General features: G+C 42.4%; 1 protein-coding gene across 3 annotated transcripts in view; it reads right to left on the bottom strand.

The window, feature by feature from the left end:
* Positions 1-19,881, bottom strand: part of RBMS3 (RNA binding motif single stranded interacting protein 3) — a 1,484,785-nt gene that overhangs the window by 153,665 nt on the left and 1,311,239 nt on the right. The window lies entirely within an intron of this gene.

The following is a 19,881-nucleotide window of genomic DNA, read 5'->3' as shown; positions in this document are numbered from 1 at the left end:
GGAAATAAATTGAGTACTGTACATGAGCTGAGAGGTGCACAACGCAGTACAGGACCTTTGTGTCACGGGTTTGCATTGCGCCTTCGTCAGCAAGATTCCTGCGCAAAAACAGAACACATATGGGTAACAGGAACCAAGCGAAAGCTCAGACCCTAGAGAATCCCTAAATGGAGAATGGATGCCTCTGACTATATCCCTCCACAGCAATCAGCCCACCCATTCCATAGTCCCAGACTCCAAATTCTGAAACGGAAGGGAACACTTCATAAAGGTAGTGGGGCTGAAACTGTTTTACTTTGACAACATTTTGGAAAACAATTTGAAATAAAATCTGAATTTGTGGTCTGCAAGACTGATTTAATCAAATTGAATATGTTTTTCTCACCATGAACCAACAATACATCCTTCTTACCTTTGAAAGTTTTGTAGCGCAGAATGCCAATAGTTCATATCCCTTAAAAAACGTTTACAACTTTTTAAAAACAATCTGAGCTTGTTTATTGTTGTACACTAAAGATCTTTGTTCACCTTTTTAATAACTTTAGAATTATTTGCTTAATACTACTGTTTTCCACATTTTGTTATACACCATATCGCTAATAGCGAATTTGCAAAAACACTAAGGGGCATATGTATCAAATTCCATTATGGCGATTCTCAAATAGCGATTTTTAGGGAATCGCTATTTGAGAATCACAAAACGGGATTTAATAAAGAATTTGCAATTGTTTTGCGAATCCTTGGCATTCCTTAATTGCGATTAGCAAATTGCTAATCGCAATTAAGGAATACCTTCTCATTCATTCCAATGGGCTAGGAGGCCCATACAAATGAATGGGAAGACATTCTCAATTTGCGATTTGCAATTTGAGAATCGTAATATGAGAATGCAATTTCAAGGGTGCCAGGGTGTCAAAAGGACACCCTGTTGCATCCCTGAAATATGTATGTGTGCACATCTGGCGTACATACATGCCCTAAGGGCATGTATGTGCGTCACTTGGCTCTTTGAAAAATGCAAAAAGTGCCTTTTTCAAAGAAATCGCAAATTACCACCAACTTGAAGTTGGTGATAATTTGCGATTCCTTACGGCCAATTCGCACTATTTCTGTACGTCATACATTGCATTTAAGGAATCGCAATTTGAGATTCCTTAAATGCAATCGCAAAATAGAGAATCGCAAATTTTGCGATTCTCTACTTTGCGATGCCATTTTGGGATGATACATCCCAAAAGGCCTTTTCCCGTTCGCAAATGGGCCGATTCTGAGAATCGGCCCGTTTGCGAACGGGAAATGGGCTTGATACATATGCCCCTAAATCCTTCAGTTTAAATTGGAAGCAGGTGTCTCCTGAAACAATGAGCAAAACTTTGAAAAAACAATCTGCAAGTTCATAAAATTGAGGAGATTACATATATGCAGAATTTTACATACAAATATATTCTGCACACTTCTGTTGACATTGAGTGCCACACTATATGATAGATTACACCGTGGAAATGCACTGTACAATGTCTCATGAAACTTTCACTGCAAACTGGATTGTGAAAAGTCCTGGAGCTGGCCCAAATTTCTGTGTTTCACAATGCCAATTTTAGAACAAAAGATAACAGTAAAATACAATATCTTCATCTTTCTATGTGTGTTGCAGAATGCAGCATGCATAGAAACAGTAAGTAATGTGAAGAAATAAATATATTTCTCATCCTTACACCTCGGTCAGGGAGGTGCAGCATTTCGGTGCAATCCCAGGTTTACTGACAGTAGTAAATCTGGGATTGTGTCAAAAATCATGGGTGGATGCGTGGGCACGCCCACACACTACACATGGGACGCATCCTGCCGAAAAGTAACGCAAGGCAGCAAAATGTGCTGCCTTATTGTGCCTTGAAATTATTAAACCACGCAGAGCTACGCTAGGTGGCTTTGCATGGCTTAGTAGATCCCAGTTAAGGGCTTGTGTTGCCTTGTGCCACCTTGAGTGATGCAAGGACAATGCAAGCCCACAGTAAATCAGGCCCTAAAGGTTGCACTTTTTTTTGTTTGTTTTATATAGAGCAAACTCGACCCGCAGGTATCATAGCGCTTTACATGAGCACCAATTGCGTTACAGACGGACACATTCATTTTTTTTTTGTTTGGCACAGGAAGATTAAGTGATTTGTCAAGAATTACAGACTGTTGAGTTTTCCTGCCGAGACTCGAACCTGGTTTCCCGGCTTTGAGGTCGACCGCTCTAGCCATTAGGCCACATCCTTTCTAAAGCACATTCACTCTCCTACTCATTTGATGCTAAATTAGCGTATATTTATTTATTTTTCACTAGTAATGTAGGTAGAACTTTCCATTTCAGTAGCTTACCGTAAAAGCAAAATGGCAGCCGTGCTTCAATGATTATAGAATTAGTGATAGAAACTCTGAAGCAATGGTTCTAACTCCCTTTCTAGTGAAATTGTTTCTGGGTCACTTAACATACCCACAAAACATACCCAAAAACATTCATGGAAGTTGAGTAATCATTCAAAATTTGAGGCAGATGTGTATTGGGTTGAGATGTACGGGAAGCGGCCACTACAACGCGGCCGTTTCCACGCATAACCATAACCACGCATGCATTACAACGCATGCGGGGTTACAACGAAAAGCCTTTACCACACATACCTTTACTACGAAATTCGTAGTAAAGGCATGTGTGCTAAAGTAAAAAGAAAAAAAAGGGGAGTCTCCCCCCCAAACAAAGCGTGGGATTAAAAAAGAGGGCTTGGGGGGGCACCCCCCAAAATAAAATATAAAAAAAACGCACCTGATTCCGTAATTTAAAGAGAGATGTGGAGGCAATCCGCGTAGTTAGAGGAAACGGAAGGACACTTCCGCTTCCTCTTAATGACGTGGAACGTCACCAAGGAAGATCGAGGAGAGGAGAGGTAAGGGGGAATGAGGGGGTGGTGTCGCGCAGGGGTAAATTTAAAGGGTAGATTTTTAGTGCAATGTCCTTTAACAAGAAAATGCCATTAACATGCATAATTTAACAAAGAAAATCATTGTAAAAGTATGCGTCTTAAAAGCATTTTCGTGGTAAAGGATATGCGTGGTGATGGCATTTGCGTTGTAACGCATGCGTGGTAAAGGCATGCGTTACAACGGAATGCGTTGTAAAGTCATACATTGAGATGTACAAGGGACGGTACCCCAGAAGCTGTATGTCTAACTCGTGCTCACATGAGGGACTTTTTTGTCAGATGAACAACATATTTGGACCCAAAGGTAACACCTGCTCCATTTCTCAATCTGATGGCGCTTAAGGTATAAACATTTTCATACAGTAATAGTCTGTTCAGGTTTTACGGATGTACCTGGGAGAAAACTGGACCAGAGTGGATTTCTCTTCATTGATGAACATGTTGTTTTGACCCCATTCAGCTTTCTTGATTTTGGGAATGGTTGTTTGATGTTTTTTCAATGTTATGGTGTATGTATGCTGTGCGTATGTATAGCGTGGAGCTGGTGCCCTCTTCTGTAAGACTCCAGGCTGAGAAGAAGCCAGTGCAGGTCATGTGTAAAGCCGAGAGTGTTTGAGAGAGAGGAAGGGAAACTGAGCACCTTAGAAGAGGGAGAAACAAGGGTCCTTGGGTGACCCTTCAGGGTTAGGAGGATTGCTCTTCCTTCATGGGAGTCTTCCATTGAAAGAAATCCTGGAGCCTGGTTGGTTTGTAACTTTCACAGGTGATCAGCAACAAGTTATATTTATGAATTGTTATTTGTCGGAGAATGATCTTCAATGCAATTATGTATATATAATTTCTTGTAAGAGATTATTTTGCTAAAAGTGTAAATATCTATTTATTTAGGGCCCAATTCTAAAAAGCATTTATGAGTACAGAAAAGAGGTCTACAGAGGTACTCTTAAACGTGCACTTGCAGGCCTTTGTGAATCGGCCCATGCATGCCCAAGTGCCTAGTAGTTAAAGTTCAGACAGGCACAGTCCTTTCTATTTGTACTATTTCTACATGAAAATTCTCCGAAAAATTCAATTTTTTTTTCGTTTTAGAGGTGTTGGCGTTGATCGACAAAGGCCTTGACTAGTACATAAAAGATTTCTACAGGGGTAAAACTTTACATACGCCAATGCACGTGTGAAAAGGCCCCATGGTAAGGAGGACCCTCACTTCAATTATCCCTTCTCTCTTTAAGGACAAATACTGCCCTTTTAATGTACAAATGGCGCGGCGTGAAGGAGACACTTTCAGGGTGGTAGAGGAGTCACTTTGGACAGGTTGACTTGAGGAGATATTGACAGGTTTCTCGACTGAAGACTGTTTGGGAGGACGTTATGAATGGAGGGTGATAGCTGCTAGCGGGGAATGGAAATATCCCTTACTGTAAATTTACCATTCATCGATGGATTGAAATAGGCATTCTGTTTATCATTCTGTTTAACAAGAACATTAGATAAGGGGGGTGTTGGAGTTTATAAATACCTCAAGACATTGACAAGTGTGAAGAGAAGCCACAGACATTAGGTAAACCTTTAAACTTTGAGGATATTGATGTCTCAGCCTCTTCTAGAGTTTTAAGATGTGTTCCGGCCTGCATAAGTCTCCACGAAAAAATGCAAGTTAAGAAGTAAGGGGCATATTATCAAGAAACGGCGTTAAAATTATCGCCGCTTTAGCAGCAGTTTTCTGACGCTAAAGTGGCGATAATTTTAACGCCGTGCTTGATAATATGCCCCTAAATTGCATACCTTGAAGTGAAGCAAAAAGCAAGCCAGGGAAACATTTAGGGATACATGAATGGAAAATAATCGTGTTTCATGCACTTCCTGGCAGCATAGCCCAAAAAAAGTTACCTAATACATATACCTATATATATATATATATATACACACATATATATATATAAACGCTGTGTATTTAACTAATACATTTAAAATGCATATGCCATTACCATGTATGCCTTTGCAACGAGATTCTTTGGCAAGACATGCACGGTAAATGCATATGTATTGTAAAACAATGCGTGGTAAAGGTTATGCATGGTAACCGTACCTGCGTTGTAACGGCCACGTTGTAATGGTTATGCGTGGTTACGGCCACGTTTTAACGGCTGTTTCCCTAGCCAACAGCTTGGTAAATAAGTGTTCTTGCTCACTATGAATGCCATGCTTTAGACAGGAAACCTGAAGGAGGCTGATGATTGCTCAGATAGACCCATCCGTTGCTGCTGTGACTGCCACCTCCAGTCATGAATATGTAGATGCATGGGCTTTGTATGACTGACAGCCCCAGACAGGAAGGATTAATGTATGTTAATGCTGATGTCAAAGCGTCTGATGTGTGACTCTAATGTCAATAAATAAAACAAAGTACTGTAGGCTGTATTGCACCATATTTCTATGCACACTAGACTTGATGTTGCAGTCCCACATTCTCTACCAGGTGACAGGGAGATCAATTGTAAACATATAGGGGCATATTTACAAGCAGGCGATAAAGAATTATCGCCGCTTTTGCGGCCGAAAAGTGGCGATAATTGTATCGCCTAATTAGCAAGGCCACGCTAACGCGTGAAACCTTGCTTTAGCGTGGGGATTCTTTACGCCCAGCTTTGCATCTCTAATGAGATGCAAAGTGGGCGTTCCTGACCTAACATGACAGGAGAAATGTCGCTAAGCGACATTTCTCCTATCATCAAGCCCCACGCTATGAAGCATAGCATCAGGAAAAGTAGCGATAACCCCTGTTATCGCTACTTTCCTTACGCCTGGTTCAGGACTGACTTAGCCATGATATCCTATGGAAGGTGGATATCATGGCTAAGTATGTGAGGCCCTATCAGCAAGCTAACGCCACATTGCGTGAGATTATCGCTGTGGAGATAAGCGTTGCTAATAGCACGCTATCTCAGCGATAAAAATCCACGTTATCCGGTGATAGGTATCCTCACGCTAACAGCGCTGAGCGATAATTATCGCCGGGTGTTGCTGATATGCCCCATAGTACTTTTCCTCACAATGGTTATTTTCCATTGTCATGAGACCCTGGGATATTAGCACTGTTTCTTCAAAACATGTTTTAACACAACACAACTTAACATAATATAACCTAACCCAACACAGCACAACACGACGACACAACACAACACAACACGAAGATACGACACAACATAACATACCATAGCAGATATGTCAGCTATACTGAGAAAATACGTAAGACCAAGGTGTAATATTATACTATTGACCTGTGAAGAGTTAATATCAACGAACATAATTACATGAATCCTATAATAATATCCTTCTGTTATGAAAATAATGCAGTATTAAATGTGAAGCTCAGGGATAGCAACAGATTTGTATAAATTGGGATGCAGTCACCCCGTTCTCTGTGCTGGGTGGATTTATTCCGGAATAATTCCCATGGTATAAAAGTAGTTGGTGAAGTGGAGACACACTTAGTGTACGCTCAATAGGAAAGCAGTTTCTCCCAATAACTTTGCCCATCTTTTGATGGGGCTTGACACAAAGGATGTATGGAGATGTACACCTTATCTGAGTCTTACCTGACTCAACAACTGCGCTCAGTATCAAGGTGCCTATGCACTGCGAGAAAGGGGTTACAGTTAAAGGCACTACTGAGATAAAAAGGAAAAGAGCAGCTGGGGGTACAGATGTAGTGCTGAAGTAATCTAAAGTGCAGCACGTCCACTCCATGTGTCATGCCACCTTGAGAAACAAGATGAGGGGGTCTGGTGTGACAGGGATGCTGACAAATGCTAGGCCAGCCCGACAATGCATAGAAACCATAGCATATAACTTTCAGAGATCCCTAACTCTGAGGAGTGTGCACTCCGTAACTATTCATAATTCTTTCGTAGTGGGGGGACTGAACAAAAATAAATGTGCATGAGTGAGAGAGACAAAGAGAGGCGTTGGGGTCCTTCGTTTTGCTTTTGTAGGGCGATCCAATGGTTCCAGAATATAACTTATTATTGTATGGCTGCCATACATTTGGTGTGTTCAATAATGGAGTATAAATTACAGCTCAGGTGCTTTGTCTCTGGCATGGCAACCATTATTGGTACACCATGTTCTACCTGCGTGAACACCTTCCGCTCACTGAAACTTCAGCCTTGGACTCGAAAGGTCCACATTGGAAGGATCCTCAGAAGCCAACCAATATCAGGACAGTGAGTACATGAGTGAGAGCACCACCAGCATCCTTTGCCCTCCTGAACAGGATCAAACAAGGAGAAGCTCCAAAGGGCACTTTGTCAGTGAAGTAATAAAGACCACCAGCTTATTTCAGGAAGATCCTCCAATACGAGACCAAACTTCACATAGACCAAACCTCAAGTCTGGATGAAAAGCTAGGTCAGCTGAAATGATGCTGAATGTACCAGGGAGGGTAAACACCGACTGATGTAGATGAGTTCCTTCATTCGTTAAGTGAGAACCTGGTTTAGAGGATGTCCTCTTTGTATTATTACAGGTGAATAAGGTTATAATGCACCTGCAATAAGGCATGCGGGATATCTGTCACATTTGTGGAGGAGTACGCATGCACCAAACTTTAGATCAGGCCCTAAGGTAGATCAGTGGGTGGCACCGGACACCTCTAGGCCTACCGAAGACAATAAAAATACAACAAACTTCATTTATGCCACAGAAGTGAATCACCTCAACCCTGTTTCACATATTGCTCCTGAAAATGTTTTCGATATTAAGATCCAGGTGGTGAATCATAAGGAAACTACCACAGGTGCATTATGAAAGGAGTCACAGGAAAAACAAAGTATAACAACTAGAAGCCATAAACTAGGGAAAAGTTTAGCATCTTTTATTGTACCCATGAAATCTTTAAGGGGGCAAGCTAGAGACCATATTACCAACTCACCATGCTGCTGCCCAGCAGAGCAAGCAGTACAAACCTACAAGGACAAGTTTGTGTTCGGCAATGAATACAAAGAGAAGTAATGACAGAAGAAAGCACAAGTTGTGAAGAGAAGATACTTGGAAAATCCTGGGTTATAACAAGAATACTAAAACACAGGTATAAGAGGTGTCATAGTTAAAGTACTCAGGAGTGAAGCTGTCATACAGAACGGGGGCTACAAGAGCCCACTGAAGGCCTAGTTCCTACACAAGTTGTGGCTGTTACCCTAGAGCAACAAGACTGTTATGAGGAGAGAAGTGGATGGCTGACTCCTACTGACTACTAAATACTATTGAAACCTTTGTCCAGAATCAATCAATCAGGGGTTGGTAAAGCAAAAACTACTCATCCGTGAGGGTCTCAAGGCGCTGAGGGGGGAGGCTCCGTAGTGTGCTGAGGCCAGATTTATCAAGGGCTTGCATTGCCCTTGCATCACACAAGGTGCTTAAGGGAGATTACTATGCCACGCAGAGTCACCTTGTGTGGCTCTGCATGGTTTGGCAGCACAAGTGGTTGTGTGATGGAACAACGCATGCCTCAACCACGCATGCCTTTGCCAAGCATGCCTCTACCACGCAATTTAATGGTAAAGACATGATTGGTAAAGGTACATGTGTATTAAAGATCACACCATTACCCCTCTGCCCTGAGCCCTAAAATTCGGCCCTCCTGCAGTCTTTTCTACCCACCCCAGCCCTATAAACTATCTCAACCCCATGATCCTTAAAACCTGACCCCCTAGCCCCAAAAAATGACTGCGAATCTAGCCCCCCTCCCTGAGCCCTAAAACCAGCCCCCTAAAACCTAATCCCACCTACCCCAGCCCAACTGCCCCCTCGGCCTGAAAACTGCCCCTTTCCGGTCCCCTGCCCTGTGCACTAAAATTAGGTTCCCTAAAAACGACTCTGACCCCAGCCCCCCTTCCTGAAACCTAAAACCAGCCCCCACACCCTGACACCTACCTCCATCTCCCCCCTGCCCCAGCCCAACTGCCCCCTTGGCCTGAAATCTGCCCCTTTCCTGTCTACTGCCCTGAGCCCTACAACTGAGCCCACTAAAAACTACTCCAACCTAAGTCCCCCCCCCCTTAAACCTACCCGCACCTCCCCCTGCCCCAGCTCAACTGCCCCAGCCCTGAAAACTGCTCCTACCGGCCCTAAAGACTTCCCCCCAGCCATACAAACTATCCCCCCACCCCTCCAAAACCCCCAAACCTTCCTCTTCCTGCTTACGCCAGCCAGCCAGCTACTAGACCGTGCATATGCCTTAAGGCAAGTGTGGGCACGATGCTGAGGCCGCGGTGTTCCGACTGTTTCCCAGCACAAGTGGCTGCCTTGCATTACTCTGCCCTGGGAAGGCATTCCATGGGTGAAGCATGGGTTTTCCCATGCACGCACCCATGGTTTTTGGTGCATTCCCAGATTCACTAACACTAATAAACCTGGGAATGGGTAAAAATTGTACACCTTCCCAGGGGAGGCGTAAGAGGGGAAATATGTTTATTTTTCCCTGTTTTCTGCAGCACAGGTAGAAAGAGAAAGACGCCTCAGAGGGTTGTTTGTGTGCAATCCTGCCATCTCCATTTGACGTAGCGCAGCAAGTTGTCTTGCTGTGCTGCCTTGTGCCAAATGTTAGCAAATCTCCCCCAATCCTTGGAATTGCTTGGAATTATGGACAATTCATTATCCATGGGCTCCATACTGGATTATTAAAATCGTTGAAAGAGAAATAGAGATTTGGAGAATTGTGAGGCCAAGAAAATAAATGTAATTCCAATTTCCCTTCAGGGATAATCAGGATGTATTCAGCAAAACCATTCAACGCTGGAAAATCAGGACTTTCCAGCTTGTACCTCATCTATGTGACGGAAGAGCCTCAGCTATCGCTGAGGCCGCACTTGTGCTGAGTGTGAGGGTAGCTTGCTTCGCTTCCGCGATGTTGGGCCTGCTGTCCGTGGTGTACATATGCCACTGTTGTCAGTTCTAGGTCAGTCCTGTGCGGGGAATCATTTCACTGCAGCGTCCTCCGTTTACATGGTGTCCTGTGAGGAACCACTCATCTACTGTTATGCAGGCTCTGCCTTTTCTGTATGATTGAGGGTGTACAGCACTTGCTGCCAGGGTCGAACAGGCCATAGCGGGCACCAGGCGTTTTCCTAATGGGCGGAAGGGTGGGGTCCGGTATTCCAGCGGTGAGGGCCAGTTTTGTTACTAAGGGGCGGTTTTGCAGCAGTATTTCAATATCGGCCTCCTGTAACAAAAGCGGCAGCAGTGCTAAAGCGGGCTGCTGCAGCAGTGCTTCTCACTAGCACCCCCAAACCCCTGACCCCCCCCCCCCACTCCTCCCCTGGGGCCGGTCCAGCGGTATTGCTAGGGCTGGTTCAAGTTCCCAATCTGGCCTTGCTTGCGGCTAGATTTGTTGTACACTGTCTGCTTGTGGTCTGTGTGAAACTTGCATTGTTGCTGCAGTACTGTACCTGTTCTGTCTGTAAGGGTGATTGATTTTCCCTGATGCTGCTCATGTTACACCTTGTTTGTGTGCTCATGGAAGCATGCACTCGTGCTGGCTACTCTGTACCTGCTTTGAGTTTGCATTGCTGCAGGCTAGACTCCTTCTGTTCTGTGTGGTTTGTGCAACACTCACCTGTGCCTGAACCTGTGGGATACATCTGTGGTCCAGTCTGGGGCCACAGGTCTTACCAACCAGTCCTTGGCCTTGAGGAAAGGAAAGATCATGCATGCAGATACAATACCAGAAACTATTTCTGAAAGTAACACCAAGGAGTAAAAAAAACTGACACACACACACCACATATCACCAAAAAGTCAACACCATGACATGTGTCCTTCAACCGCACTCCGTGTCATGGTTTGGCAGCAAGTTACAACCAGCCTCTGTCGTGTAAAATTCGGTCTTGATAACCAAGAACTAGAAGGCAAAGGTCTGGGAGAGAAGGCAGGCGTGGAAAAAAAGAGATAAAACACACGACCAACAACAAAGCATCAGAGTGTGAAACAAGGAACACACAAGAGATAGTTGCAGTCATACAAATGCTGTGAGGGTATGACAACTTAATTCAACTAGGAGTATGAATATACAGCACAGGCGGATGCTTACTGGCGAAGAGGAATCCCAAACAGGAGTACCTTCCTATATGGGTCAACCTCCTTACCAGGTCTGTGAACACCGCCAAGGGTCAGATGAAAATAGTGGATATTGGAGTGTATAAAAAGTAGTACATTTAACATAAGAAAAAATCATTCTGGGGCCATAAAAGAGGGGACACTCCACCTCAAGAGGGCTCAAGCCACTCTATAGCGGTAATAAAGGCTTGTATTTAAGCAAAAAAAGTAAGACTGTACTTGTAGGGTGTGGTTGGGCACAAACAGATCAACATCTCTAGATGGAAGACCAAATTTGGGTCACCCTCTCACACTTAGTTTGGCACAAAAAGAATTCTACTGATGTAAAGTAGTCTTCCATAGACCAAGTGCTGGGGGTAGGTAGACCGCACACATGACATGGATTAAGGGTGTTGCTCTGTACACAGTCCTTGCAAGACACAACAGGAGGACATGTGCTGTTGATACTACAGGAAGTGGAGTTCCACACTGAGCATGGATAAAGTGTACAGAGCTGATTGGTGGACATGTTACCCGTGGACCCATGAGTAAGGCCAGTGTGCTGGTAACTGGTGAGGATCGGAGTGCCAGGAGAAACCCCCACATTTCTCCTCAGCAGTGCTTAATTTGTAAAAAAAACCTAAGTGTCAGGGTTCTCATCAGGAGGCCACAGCAGCTTCCACCACACATCACCTGTGCGAGCGCTGCCAATGATACTTACAACACAACTACTAACCATACCACTCCTACAAGTGTGACAATTCTGACTATTTCAGGCCTGCAAAGCTTTAAGAATGGCTTGGGCCCTAGAAGAACTATTGTGCGATGTTGATCTAGCTGAGCCGTAATTTTCTGATATTAATGACCGGGTAGCAACATATAGTGCTAGGGACAGTAATACAATTATAGATTTTATATTTGTCTCGCCAGGTCTGTTGCGAAATGTCATTTTTTATAATGCAATACAAGCTACATTTAGCGACCATAATCCAGTGTTACTGGAATTAAGCAATAACAACCCATATCTACTTATTGAAAATATAAATACAGTACCCCCCCGGGAGTTAATTGTTCAGGACCAGGGAAGACGTCTAAAATGGAGTAAGATAATCCCAGAGGTGTTTTATTCCACATTAAGCGAGAAGATGGGCAAGGAAATTAATACTTGTTTAGACCCGCTAAGGCAGGGAGGGGATATTATCTCCTCATTTGATTCTATTTGTAAACAAGTGGCCCTGGATCTGACATGCAAGATATCACATAAGGAGCAAAAACCACATGGATGGTTTGACACAAAATGCTCCAAAGCCCACAGTAATTTACTGGTGGAACTAAAAAAGTCCCCCAGAAATAGCAAGGAAGTGGCCAGGCTAAGAAAATTCTACAAAATGACTGTTGAGGCACGGAAGAGTGATATAAAAAAAATGCTTGGGACTCATTGTATGACAAGGCTAGCTTGAGGGACAGTTCCAAATTCTGGGAAATTGTTAACTCTCCACTTTTTAATGATAAGGATAATACCCCGCTTGAACTAAACATACCGGAACGAGAATGGCTTGAGCATTTTGGGAAAATTTATGGTAGTGACCTCCCAGTAGACGTTTTTGTTTCTACAGTAAGCGAGGAATCGGATCCTCCATTGAGATTTACGATCAAAGAAACACAAAAGGCTATAGAGGAGACGGTTAGTCATAAGGCCCCTGGCCCAGATGTACCTGCTGATATGTTTAAAGCACATCCTGAAATATGGTCAATAGTCCTTACTAATGTTTTTAATGTGGTTTCTATTGACAATAGCAGATTCCCTACATCCTGGTCACGGGCTATTATTTCCCGATCTTTAAGAAGGGCCAGAGGGGGGACCCTAGATGTTATCGGCCCATATCATTATTGGACTCCTCCTTTAAAATACTGGGGAAGGTTATTCTGTCTAAAATTTCCGCATGGGCATCTAATAACGACATCCTGTGTAATGCACAGTATGGCTTTAGAAGTGGTCGAGGCACCGAAGACCAGTGCCTGAATTTACATCTAATAGTCAGTAAATATACTGTTGCGACAAAAGGGGCAATCTACCTGGCCTTCATGGACTTGGCCACGGCTTTCGATCTAGTTAACAGATCGAAACTGTGGACAATGCCCCTGGAGCTGGGTTTAGATCGGGCCTTGGTGAATTTCTTGGCAGAGCTCCATAGAGATCTGACTGCGGTTATTCGTATATCACAAGACAGGAAGTGTACTGATGGTCTCAAGTCCGGCAGGGGAGTCCGCCAGGGGTGTATCCTGGCCACAATGTTATTTTCTTTATACATAAACTCACTGGGTTCTACCTTGGCGGCAGCATCTGTTGATGTCCCGCGCATGGGGGGAGTCCCAGTGCCTGTTTTATTGTATGCTGACGACACGGTGCTGCTGTCAAGGACCCCTGTGGGTCTACAACATCTGTTAAATTCTTTTGGGGACTTTATGCAAAATCTGGACCTTGTGATAAATGTAGAGAAATCGCATGTCATGGCTATAGGGAAAGGCAGGAACAACATGAAAACTCTCACTTGTAATGGCCAAGTAATATCGAGTGTGAAAGTTTTCACCTATCTTGGCGTAGTGTTTGATGACATTGGGTCGTGGGTACCCCAAGTTGCTAATAAAGTAGTAGCCGTGAAAAGATCTGCGGCAGCTATATTAGGCTTTGCGAAAAGACTAGGGGGCAAACCAGCTGAGGCCATACTAAAGATCTACAGATCAAAAACTCTAGCCATAGCAAGGCATGGGGCAGCAATTTGGGGCTATAAAGACCTAGCCCCTTTACAAAGAGAAGAAAACAAATTCTTGCGATCTGTCTTGGGACTCCCTCAATCTACATCTTCCTTTGCAGTGCATTTGGAAATAGGGATAGGGTATATTACAGATATGTTAAATATGGCACCGCTTTTATTATGGATTAGAATTTGGTTGATCCCCAACCTTACATTAAACCATAAGATTATTAAGGATTGTATGGGGCGCGACAAAGTGGCAGATATTTTGTGGTTGACATTTATTAAAACATCTGCAGCACTTCTGGGTCGCCCTGAACTATACCTGCATCCGGAAAATCTGACCAAGGAAGATATTACTTGGGTAAAAACTCATTTTATGAAAACACGAGAATTAGATCGAGAAGCAAAGGAAATTATTAAGCCAACAGTTAGGTCACACTACTTGTTGATTTCGACACTGTCAATCCAACCTTATTTGACCATTGTTACTAGACCTTACCATCGGTGGCTTCTAACAAAATTCAGATTTAACCAGGCACATTTCCTGTTGGGTATTTACGATAAATGGTGTAATCCAAGGGAGAATGTGCCTTGTGAATGTGACAATTTCTCCGATCAAGATCAGACACATTTTGTGTTTTTCTGTTCTTTTTATGAGGAAAGTAGGAAAAAGTTCATCAAACCACTGTTAAGGGAAAAGGGGTTTGTAAAGTATAAACCTGCATTGTATTATCTTCAGTTATTGGAGACCCCTTTAGTGATGTTTGGTGTAGATAATTTTCTGATTGCTTCAATCCGTGCTAGAGGAAAGAGACTCCGGATGAATGTAGGCGTTGGTACAGTAAATACTTCTTTAAATTCTAATTCTATAATATAAATTAATTTTCCTGTATTATATGAAATACCAGGGTTATGAATTATGAAATATCTGTTAATATAAAACCTCAGTGTATACTTGAACTGATTTTTATGTATATGTTACTGGCTTTTATGTATTTATGATATGCTCTGGAATTTTTAAAAAATTATGTATTTGTATAGTATACTTTTATGATTTTTAATAATCGAATAAAGTGTTTTTGACTTGACTTGACTTGGCTTGGGCGGCAGGTATTAGTCATTTTTAATGTATATTGAATTAATAATTAAGTGTTGTTGTGGTCACCCCTAACTTTACCAGACAGTGCCACCTTGTGGCAGACTGTCACAAGCGCCGGTGCTGACAATGAAGTGCAGGTGCCGAGCACCGGAAACCACCGGATCAAATTAAGCACTGCTCCTCACTCCTTGGGCTATGCTCAGAATGTCCATGGTCCTCTAGCATCAGCTCTGAGCAGGCCAGGGAGAAGGAAGGGGTAGATTGTTTTTCCTGCCTCCTCGGTTGACATTTTATAGCCTGGGATGTTGAGAGCAGGTGTGACTCAAAAATGGAGGTCCTTTGACTCTTTGCCAACATTTCCTGCCTGCGGAAACTAGAAATTCCCCTCCCCCAAAGGCCTTCCAAAAAATGTGCGACTTGCAAGCCAGACCACAGGAATTGTTACTCTACGTTGAATTTTGGTCATTTTATGGTAAAAAGATAGGTCAAAAATGCAATTTCTTTACAGCAGGGTTTGTAGTGCTGTGCCAATGTTCAGAAAGGGATACAATTCAAAACTCTTTTCCTTTTAATGTAGTGCTCCTCGTGCAAATGGCAGCTCATTCATTTGCCTTCTTACTGCCAAAATGAAATTAATGCACGCTCGCACACGTAAATTCGCCCCATCTGAGTATTAGTAAATAGGTTTTTCTGCACCAGGGTTTACTGGGAGGTTTTTCTAGACTTACTTTGACTGCAGCAACAGCTAAGTCTCATTCGGCTATCTTTTCTAATGGGTGTAAGTTTACAATGCTTCACCCTGACTAAAAAAACAAAAAAAAACAAGAAAAAAACAAAAATAACTCCCCTTCCCTCCCCTATTTCCCCCCGCCAATCCCTCACTCCTATCCCACGCAGCAACTCCCACATACATTTACCTCCTGCTTGAAGATGATGACGAATGTATGTGTTAGAACTGCATGGAGTAGGGGCGTCCATGTGGTTTAATAGACGGAAAAAGTGTCCTCAAATAGTAATTCCTCATTCCATGGGTCTGTCCTCATAATAGCATTTCCCAGAGTCAATTTTACTTCACAGAAATTGAAAAATCCCCCAGTAATGTACAACCCGTAATTAGGGCCTTAGGGCCAAATTTACGAATATATGGCCTTATAATGCTGCTTGAAACTGCGATTAGTATTTCAATGACTGGTAAAGATTTTTAAGAGCCGAGTTATGTATTAATATGTCGGTTATTAAAAATCCTGATAGCAGTGGGTTGCAATTCAAACTACCTCATGAATAATAATGAGGTAGGTCGTAAATTGCGACTCACTATTTGGCGACCAGCAGACCACCAGCATGCTTTTCAATAAAGTATATTTTTTTTAATTCATCCCCCTTTTCATAAATGAAACTAGACTGTGTTTAAAAAGGAACGTTTAATTTTTTTTATGTGTTTAATAGTTGACTGTGGTCTCCTGGACCACAGCCTACTCCTCATCAAACGTGTTCTTTTTTTTTTACATTCATAAAGAGGAAAAGGTTCCATAGGGGTCCTGTTTGGAGAATGCATTAACACCTTCTTTAAGGTGTTGGTCAAATTTTAATGCTTTGCGACTGGATTTCGGTGGCAAAACATTGATACATTAGTTACCAATTTGGTAAATTGGGAGGGACTCTTACAGCATGCCCCTTCCAGATCTCAACTAGATATCCATTTGCAATCTCGTTATGAGAGTCTGAAAAACTTTTCCAACTAAAAAAAAGGAGATAAGGACATAAGAGAAAGCATTTTAACAGTTGGAAATACTGAATTGGAGAATTTGCGACCGTTAAAGTGCTTAATACATCTCGCCATCTGTGTTTAAGTATGAGCTAAGCAGACTTTTAGGTACAAGCTGCCTGGGCCATGATCACAGGAGATACATTGGGCACACAGAGAGGTCAAACATCAGACTCTCATCACAACAGGCATCATAGAAAATTGAATCTCTCAAAATTGTATATTTTCCCTTCACATTCCTATCACAAAACACGGCATAGCTGTACAATGTGCCGCTTGTTCTGCTGTGCAGAGAGCTTGAACTGGCGGTACTTCTCTGTAGTGGCCAGGGTCTATTGGCTCTATCGCTCTTGCTGTTTCTCAGTGTAATCGGAATAATTCACTCCGCGGCAAGGTGACAAGCCGCCAGTGGAGATGAAGAAAGCCCTCGAGCTGGACGACTGTCCGGGGAAATAAAAACGGATTTCATCTAATACTGTTCAATCTCGTCAATAATCTCTCTGCGCTTCCCTGCAAGCGCTCCCAAAGTGTGAAGAAATGGTCTCTTCAGGGATCCGTCAGCCAGTGGACAGCCACCATTTCATTTACCGCTAAGAGGAATCCTGTCCTAAGAGGCGTCTAAGACCTGCTATCCTATGAGAGGCACCCTGTATCCGGCATTCCTCCGTAAAGCCAGTGGCCCCTAGGGTCATTCTGATTTAGAACTCTGGAATGATTGCATTCTGCTACTTTACCAAGACCTTATGCTTGTCGTGTCTCAGGAGGTATTAAGAAATAAATCTCTATGCCATGTGGGCAATTCACCTCTTAAGAGACCTTGGTTTTGTATTGTGTTGAAAAATATTGAGTATTCAAAATTCATCAAAAAATCATTAGATTAGGTTCCTGGCTTGAGATAGAGACCTGTTTGCGAAGGAAATCACCTGCTATTGTGAATGTTTTTGCGCCCATCATTTACTGCATTACCCTGTTACATTTGGGAGGTCAAACTAGCCAGAATTTAACAGGGGTAAAATGCTGGGAAATTATCAGAACATGAGAGTTTTTGTATGGAAAGCACCAAAATGTGTAGGTTAACCCGCATTGTCGTGGAAAACCTTGTAATACGGACTAATAAACTCAGACGTCCTCTCTAAGGAGTTTCTTTAGTAACTTACTTAGGAATCTTGGAACGGCTCCGCTATATGAGGCATTCTCCGACAACTGTAATCCGAATCTAAGGACACATCTTATTGGCTGGGCACACATTATGGTAGCATATGAACTATTGGTAAAAAAGACCAACAAATAATGAAATCCATAGGGACTGATCTGAATTACAGTCAGAATTTTTTCATCTAATTAGAATGGAGGCTGATTCAAAGACTGAAGGAATGATTTCTCTTTAGGCTGTCTATGTATTTGACTACACCTCTAGGCAGCTCAGTGATATTTTGTTGGACAAGTGAATCCTTGAGACATGTTAATCAACTCGTAGATCTTAACCAATAGATGTTTGTGTCTGGCGATGTTTCCAGATGGAGTTATGAACCAAGGGGCATATCAACAACAACCGGAGATAATTATAGCTAAGCGTGCTGGAGTGGATTTTTCTTAAATATGTGTATACCCCCTCCATTTTCTGGTTTGGACTAAAATAAATAATAATTAATAGTAATAGTATTAATGATTTGCTGTTTTTCAATAATCAACATTTACTAATAAGAAAATACACGTGGGAACTGCATTTGCATGGCCTAATTAATACGTAAACTAAATTTCGTACGCATACTAATGATTGATATTTAGAATTTGCATGTTATATGTTGCTTTTGTGATGTAATTGTGAATTTGTGAGTATAAATCGCAACGCGTGTTGCTTATTGCTAGATACATACACACACATAAGGGGTTTAGTGAGGGAATAACATTTTAATAGTCATTTCCATGTATTAATTATATTTTTGTGTTTCTTTGCTTAAGTTGACATTTCTGGAGTGGCCACAAAATAGCTGCCATCCCTATTTGATTGACTAAGGACGGATAAAAAGTATCGGGGTGAAGTGCGCCTGCGCTAAAAGATGAGCAACAATAACCTCGTCCTGACCCCGGACAGACAGTGCCTGTGAAGGTCACATCTGGGAGGTGTGCCAAACATCGAACAAGGAACATCCGTGAATCATGAACTGTTATAATTGACACCATGGACACAAAGCGGCGTGAGAACACAATTGGCCTAAGCGGATACGCAACTGTTGCAACATTTATTAAAATTTGAATTACATCTAAAAGAAACATTTTTCACCTGAGAAATAAGAAAGACGACTGTAGTTTGACCAATCAGAGGGGTTTTAAAGACATATGTTGTTACATTCTGTTGTCAAATTTATTATAAAAGGTGTAGACTAGAGAGGGTAAAAAACTTCTTCTTGAAAAACATTCTTGATTTCCTGACGTTATGCTGACGGAGAGGACGGTGACACTGCAGGACAGCTGTCGGCCTGATACTCTAATGGACTGATCGGATGCCCAATTGCTTTACGGATTATTTGATCTCTTATGGGCATAGAGACAAAAGATCTGAATCTGACTTAGAGGACGACATTTAGCCAGAATAGGTAAATATGCTAACAAACTATTGAATGCTTAATGATTTCTATGCTTTCTTTTAGATAAACTTTATTATTAATTATAAGAATTGTGTCGGGTTATTATTTGAGAGATGTATTTTATATATATTGTTTAGAGAGTTAAACGTTGCTCTACCCAGCAACTCAGCTGATCCATGGCCTATCCATGGGAGGATTTACTGAATTAATGATTAGATCCTGGTGAGGTAGGGAAAGATAGGCGAATCTATTGCTCATTAGGTATTTGTGCATTTCCTCCCATTCCAGTGTATGGAGTAAAAAGAATCACCTCTTAAATACCACAGGTCTATAGGGAACGAATGAATGGTGTTATGGGCCCCACCAGTGAATGAGTGTATGAATGTGGTTGTAGAGATCTGTGGTCTGTGACGTAGGGAGGGATTTAGTACTCCACGCTGCAACAGGTTTCTGGTAGCAGAATGATGGTTAGCTATTGTCTTGGGTTTTGCGACGGTTGCTTGTAAATAGCTTATTGATTATTGATTGGTATTGGTTTATGTACTAACACTTTATGTTGAGTTACGTCGAGTTTTATGTTGTTTGCACGACTTCTGGGATGTAGGAAGTCGGG

The sequence above is a fragment of the Triturus cristatus genome, chromosome 10, assembly GCF_964204655.1.
Source record: "Triturus cristatus chromosome 10, aTriCri1.1, whole genome shotgun sequence".
Classification (NCBI taxonomy): domain Eukaryota; kingdom Metazoa; phylum Chordata; class Amphibia; order Caudata; family Salamandridae; genus Triturus; species Triturus cristatus.
This window is presented reverse-complemented; position numbering and strand designations above follow the sequence as displayed.